This window comes from Poecilia latipinna, unplaced genomic scaffold, assembly GCF_001443285.1.
Source record: "Poecilia latipinna isolate Pla-1442-1.1 unplaced genomic scaffold, P_latipinna-1.0 Scaffold310, whole genome shotgun sequence".
Lineage (NCBI taxonomy): Eukaryota > Metazoa > Chordata > Actinopteri > Cyprinodontiformes > Poeciliidae > Poecilia > Poecilia latipinna.
The window spans coordinates 61,258-68,489 of NW_015112926.1; positions in this window are offsets into that span (position 1 = coordinate 61,258).

The following is a 7,232-nucleotide window of genomic DNA, read 5'->3' on the forward strand; positions in this document are numbered from 1 at the left end:
TATAGGTGATGCACAACATGAAATAATGTTTGCAGTGTGATGAAAATTATTTGGGAGATTAGCTTTATATACTTGTTCATTTTCAGGTTTAAAGATGTAACGAGTTAATTTATGAGTAAAAAATGGTTTTCCATCTTTGTCTTGCACAAAACTCTTTGTAAATAACCTAAATCTAAATTAATCTTTAAATAAAGTAACATATCTTATGCTGAAAATTGTGTTAAAATATAACCCTTAATTTGAGTACATTTGTTCAGAGGGAAAAACATAAAGTATTTAAAAAAATCCCTGAGCAATTCCTTTAAAAAAATATATTCTTATCTGACTTTTTCAGTTGATGAGTGTCTTCAAACTTTTTATTAGAATGCATGACCTCCTGATTCCTACATGTTGTGGCATAATGTTTCTCAACTGTTCTTCAAAATAAGAAAGACAAGAGAACATTTCGTTAAACTAAAGCAGAAGAGTGTTGATCATCATAACCTTCACAATATGCACATTCAGAAAAATAGTAAAAAGCTAAAAGCTGCAATTGAGTCCAACACCAAAGTTTGGCCATTGAGGAAATTTAAAAACAATGAAACCTACATGCTGTCAAAAACACATGAAGAGTTTGCTAAATTTTTTTCTGTCAGGTAGATTCGTCTCATATTTCCTAACTTAATTTTCTTTAACCTAGAAATGCTCTGCAAAATAATTTGCAAATTGGCAGATTTTCTGCAGATTTTTCACAGAAAAATCCACCAATTTTTGAACCGCGAATAATCGGTTCAAATGTTTATAGGCTCTTGGCACAAGACAGCACTGCCTTAGAATGTGGTACAATCTCTAGAAAAACAGTTCTATGTTGCCAAAGTACTACTGAAGTAATTTTATAACAAGCAGTAGTTTGTTAAAGTGGCATTTTCAGAATTCATTTTCAGAGTTCAGTGCAGAATTATGCAGCTGTAATAAAAACAATAATTATTTATTCAAGCCTTCTTAAACATTGTCTATAAATGTGGACAGTAAATACATCCGTAAACATTAAGTCCAAACACCAGTACTGAATCAAACCAACTCATAAATCTAGTTTAAATAGTTGTGGTGCTGAAGGTAAAACATTGCTTTATGTGTGTTTTTCAACATTAACTATTACAAAAGTACACACTTCGAATAATTAAAAGAAAACTTTAAATTAAATGGACAAAACTGATTAAAATAAAACATCCAGAAATTGTGAGTTTGTTCAATAATTAGAATTTTGCATGGCAAGGATGCACATCTGCAGCGTGGATGTACTTAAATGCTGCAAAGCGCGCACGCTCCACTGAACACAATCCCCCAGAGTCCTCATGGAGACGTCAATCAAATGCAAGCATTAACACTTCACAGACGAACTGAAGGGAAACAGGAGTTTTGGCTTCATCATAACAAAGACTTCTGGAAGTGTCACGATGTTAAGCAAAGAAGGGGGATGGCTCGCTCGCTACAATGCTCATCAACAGCATAAGGTAAAGAGAAAAAACAATAAAGGAATTCAGGGAAACACGAGGTAAGGCTACGTTCACACATCAGGCATTTATGCGACCCAAGTCGGCTTTTCCATGGCATTCTGAAGTTCCCAATTCCAACTATTTCCATTATGTGGTACTAATTCAAATTGTTTTCAAACTTTCTTTAGATTAATTGGTCTAATTTATCCGACTTTTATGTCATTGATGTGTGTGTGACGTGACATGCGTCATGATTCTGCGCCAGAAGAAGCTAGACAAACAATGGTTGAAAATTATGATTATGAACTTATGAATGAAGTCTTGTGACGATACTGCTACCGTTGCTGAAAATTCTTAAGATCGATTCATAAACTTTTTTTTTTATTTTTTTATTTTTTTAAAGATCCATAAACTGCTCTATCCGTTATTACTTCCGTAAACAGGCGCTGCCGAGTGACGTCGACGTAGTTCTTCTGCGCATGCGGGTGGCTTTGGAAACGTTAACTGTTCATACGGAACTCTGATCGCGGTCACATTTCTTTAATACGGATGGATATATTATTGTTTTTAAACGGTTATGTCTCATTTGATCAGACTTTTATGTCATTGATGTACATCATAATGCTCAGGCAAGGTAAACAATGGTTGTAAATTATGTTTATGAACTTATGAAAGAAGTCCGTGTCTTGTCTGGCTCTGACTACGAATCCAAACAGCAATAGAAATTGTAGTCAAGGGCCGTTGCTATTGGCTAAACTTTCTTTCTTTCTTTGTCTTTTTTAAGCTTCCTTCGTCTTGTTATGATCTTGTGACATGCTGTTGGCTCCCGTTGATGAATAAACTTTAAAATCGACACTTAAACGGCTTAATCCATTATTACTTCCGTAAACAATGCGCTACTGTGTGACGTCAACGTTCTACTTCGCCGCATGTGGTTGGCTTTGAGGACGTGAACCATTCACACATAAGTCTTATCGCGGTCACATTTATTTAGTAGTAAAAAAGACCGACCAAAAAAAAGAAAAACATTTTTTTTGGTAAAATAATCGAAAATTTCACCCAAAAAAAATGGAATTGAGCATCAAGACCTGCTGTGTGGGCATTTCCTTATGCAGCAGGAAGAAAGTAAACACGTTTGTCAATCAGCCCTCTAAGTGAAAGCTCTCTGCATGGCACCTCATCCTAATTGCCATAATTGACAGCACCTGTGAAGGTTTCATTTAAGCCTGCTTGGCCCAGCTTGCAGAGGTTTGACCCTCACAGTTCTTGCAGTTCTAGCAAGAAAATCTGACTCCAAAGTTGAGTTGTATTAATGCAGCAAGCCATTTTTTTTTTTTTTTACAAAAAAAATCTTGATTTTAATACTCTGTTGTGGCTCTGGAAAGAAGAAAGTTTGCTTGGAGATAACAGATCATTTTAACAGCATTTACAGTTATGGTGAAAAGAAACCATACAGACTTTTAATTTTGGGGTTTCACAGAAAAGTAATGACTTTTTACAAGTTCTATACTTAGCTCAGTGTAAACTGAACAGCAAAAAATGAACAGATTCCACACCATCTTTATTTTTAAAATAAACATGCAGTTAAAATGTAAAATCCGAGTGTGAAAACTTAAATACGACCCATGATTTAACAGCTTGTTGAACTGTTAGTAGCAATAACTTGCAGTAGTCTTTTTTTTCGTCTAACTTTATCAGTCACTCAAAAATATTGTGGAGAGATTCTGGTAAACTTTTCCAGTGTTGCTTCAGTTCTTTTGAGGTTTGCAAACATTCATTCCTGCACAGAATTTAAATCAGGTGGAGGTGTGGACTTTGATTGGGCCATTGAAACATTTTGATCCTTTGTCAGTGTGTTTGTTTTGTAGTTTGGAATCGTTGTCAGTTTCCACTGACAGCTGTTTTTGAGTCTTAGAATACTGATGAACATGGGAATTTGGGCTTGTACGGCTTCCCAAACAAGCCCAGGGTATTAACTCTTTACCACTTTTGCGTGAAATTGGTACAGTGCTTACTTCTGCAAACCTATCTTTGTTTGTATAGAGAAGAGCCTTTCACCAATCAATCTTTAATTTATTTGGTGGTCCTATCATAAAACTCAAGCTTAGATAAAGGAAAACCTGTCGATCAGCCCTTTTACATTTTTTCCACATGTGACTGATCTTTGACAATATTCTGCTAATGTTGAAAAAACACAATTTTGCAATTGCGATGTTTTCATTAAATAAAAAATGCAATTAAAATCACTTCAATACGTTTGTTGACGCAGTAAGTCATTAAAAAACATGCCACGCCATCATCCTCCCCCACTTCCTGTTGTCATCTTTGTCTTTTCCTCCAGTAGTAACATCTCTGGTTGTTGGTCACATGACTCATGATGTAAAAACAAGTGTTGCCATTGCAGCTTTGCAAAATACACAAATTGTGATATGGCCAAAAAACGATCTCTTTGTAGTGCAGAAACTTTTTCTTTTTCAAAATTGCCGTATTGTAATTCCAATCTGTGCAATTATGAAGTCAATGAAAATGCAGCTGCTGTAGAATAATTAGAAATTGCTGCAGAGGCCTTTTTTAACTGCAGTAGTTCTTATTATCCTCTTTCAAAATGAATTGGCTGTTTGGACGCATGAATATATGAAAACTTACAACATTTTGCACCTGCATGAATGGTGTGTAAGATGTATGCATTTCATTGGAACTGAAAAGGAAAGTAAGAAGAAATAAATGATTATCACTTTTGCACACTACTCCAGATGACAAAGCAATAAAACTTGACTGTTTCTTCTGTGTAGTCCTTGGATTTTGGTAACCTTACAGAACATTTGACAGCATGTCAAACACACCGAATTAGTGTCCCTAAACAGGTTGTTTTCCTGGAATCATCTGGTTGTTATCTCTGTCAACATGGACACACCAACATGAACACATGCTGCATTAACAGGTCTGCAGCCCGTTTTACTGCGCAACGTCTCTGCTGTCTTTCTGCCACGTTTATCTACAGATTAATAGGGACGTTATGCTCAGGTTGCCACGGCTGAACATTGGCAGGTCTGGCTCCTCGTGACGGCGAGTCCTCTGCGCCTACCGGTGAGCCCCTGGGACTGTGCAGTAAATCAGACAGGAAATGCAGCAGAAAGCCTAATAAAGTTATTTTAATGGCAATCTCGGAGGCAACGCCACAACATAAACTCGAATCTCGCCTATATCTGTGACTCTTTCCGTCACATTGAGCTGCTGAACATTAGGAGTCAACAGCACTTGGTTTCCTGAATGCAGCGAAGTGGAAGGTTGGAGCTTTGGGAATTAATAACTTTAATCACAGAGTTGCTTTCTGCTCTCCTCTCTCACTGTTTGCCTTCCAGGTCTTTGGAGGCTAGATTAAACACAAACCAATGCGGCAGGTTGAAACTGTCCTGCTGATCACATTAGTTTAGCGGCATGACACCTGTTTGGATCCGTGTTCTGATTTATGGAAAATTAAGCCCGACCACATTCCTTACCTGGTCTGTTTTTATTAAAAACCATCACTGTTATCTAGCTGCATTAAATCTATTACAACAGCTAGACAAAAATGTTCCTTTGTCACTTTGGTTTGCGTTTGCTCTACTATGCTTCTGGGAAGTGCTCTGCAGAAACACAAAACCTCATATTTACTTTAAATAAAACTGTATTTTTAGGGTTATTTTTACTACGCTGTGTTTTTTACTTTCACTTGAGTAATTTTATTCTGAAGTATCTCTACTCTTTCTTGAGTAAAACTTCTGGATTTTCTACCCGCTCAAAAATTCACCAAACACACACCTGCAGTTTTTGTTAAAGTTTCATCAGTTTTTTTTTTCTTTTTTGAAAGAAGCTGATTTGGAGAAAATAATTTGCCCGATTTTGTTATTTTTGTCTTTAAAATACCAAAATTTCCATTTAACTTTATATTTTGGTCCGTCTAATGAAGACTTTTTGAAATATTAAATGATTGATAATTTGATCAGTTATTCAGTACTTGCGTAGTCTTTCTACCAAATACTTTTTTACTCCTACTGAGTAACTTTTAGACAGCTACTTTTTACTTTTACTTGAGTAGAAATATGTTTAAGTAGTGCTACTCTTACTACCTGCCCACTTCTGCTTACGAGTAACTTGTCAGAAACACAGGAGTTTGTTTGGCGTAAATAAAAAGTACTAGATCCACTGGCAGATTATTTCACTTTTAACAAGACATAGCTTTCCCCCATGTTGTAAGTGAAATAATAACCGTGACAGCACATTTGTAAACATGCTTCATTTTTTCGTTTCAGCCGTTGGAGTTGGCATTCCAAGATTTTTATTTGCGTCTGAGGCCGACACCTCTGGCAGCCCTTTTCTTCAGCTCTGCGGCTTCAGACACAACAGCTTTTGTTTGAAGTTTAGAGGCAGACACAACAAGCAGAGCTGTGGCTCCACAGAGCTCAGACCTTCCACCTCTGTTTACAATCTGAGCATCTCAAGCAGAAATGTGTGGAAACGGACAGATGGATCTACTTAACACTTCAGCTTCCTCGAAGTTTGTGTCAAAGACTGCAGTCCGTTCAGTCAGATGAAGGTTTAAAGATGCAAAACCGGGTTTCTCTATCATTATTTTAGGTGAGAATTTGGAGATGTGATGATTTTTTTTTTAAGTCTAGTTAGTAAATTTTCCTCAAATTTCACAAACAATCGACTCATGTTTATTTACTAAGTCTGCAGCCTCTTGTTCATTTTGTCTGATTTTAGCTCAAGTGGCCTCTTGCAGGATGAAGTACTAATTGAACTCATTTTTTATTCCCCAAACCTGCCATACCTCTTTCATTTTAAAAACAATAACTCACCGATGAACAACACCACTCGCCAGGAGGCTCTTGTCACAGCGGTTCCACTTATGCATTGACCAAAACAGACTCGACAGCGAACGTTGCGTCACAGAATTTTAGGCCGTTTGCAGGTCCAAGTGGCTCGCCACCACTTATGAGTCTGAATTATGTTTAATGTATTCTTGTTGTTTTTTCCCCCAAAACTAAAGAGCTAAAATGTCAATAGATAAACAGCTGAAAAAAACTAGTTTAGTAATTGTTCCTTCATGTCAAAGTAAAGCCAATGTCGGCAATAACAACCAATATAAAGTTTACTGTCATGTTTTTGAACTATTTATAAATGATCTAGAAGGAGATAAAATAATTACTATCGTCGAGTTAGAGGTGATGAACCTTAAAGAAATAAGGCTTCGTTTCAGCAATGAGTCAAAGCTGGAATCAGCTTGACTTAATAACGGCGCTTATCTTTTATCCAACAGAACCGTCCAAAATAAAACCCTAATTCCTTACTGGAGTCGTTCAATAAAAAGTGTCGGAGCATTACTGCTGCTTAGCTTAACTAGCTAATAGGCCTGAACGACGTGGGCAACACAATGAAAAGCTATGCTGTGCTTCCTAAACATAAACCCCAGCAGCACCATGTAGAAAACAAACGGCAATGGTCCCAGTATGAACTGGAGCCCACTCTGTAGTTGGGTCGAGGTTTTTCTTAAAAGAAGTGGCACAACAGCTTGTTAAAAACCTCTGGAATGTAACGTCACAAATCAGCAGGCACTGCCCGTTACCTAGCAACCCCAGAGAAGCCCAGCCCGTTACCTAGCAACCCCGGAGAAGCCCAGCCTGTTACCTAGCAACCCCGGAGAAGCCCAGCCCGTTACCTAGCAACCCCGGAGAAGCCAAGCCCTTTACCTAGCAACCCCAGAGAAGCCAACCC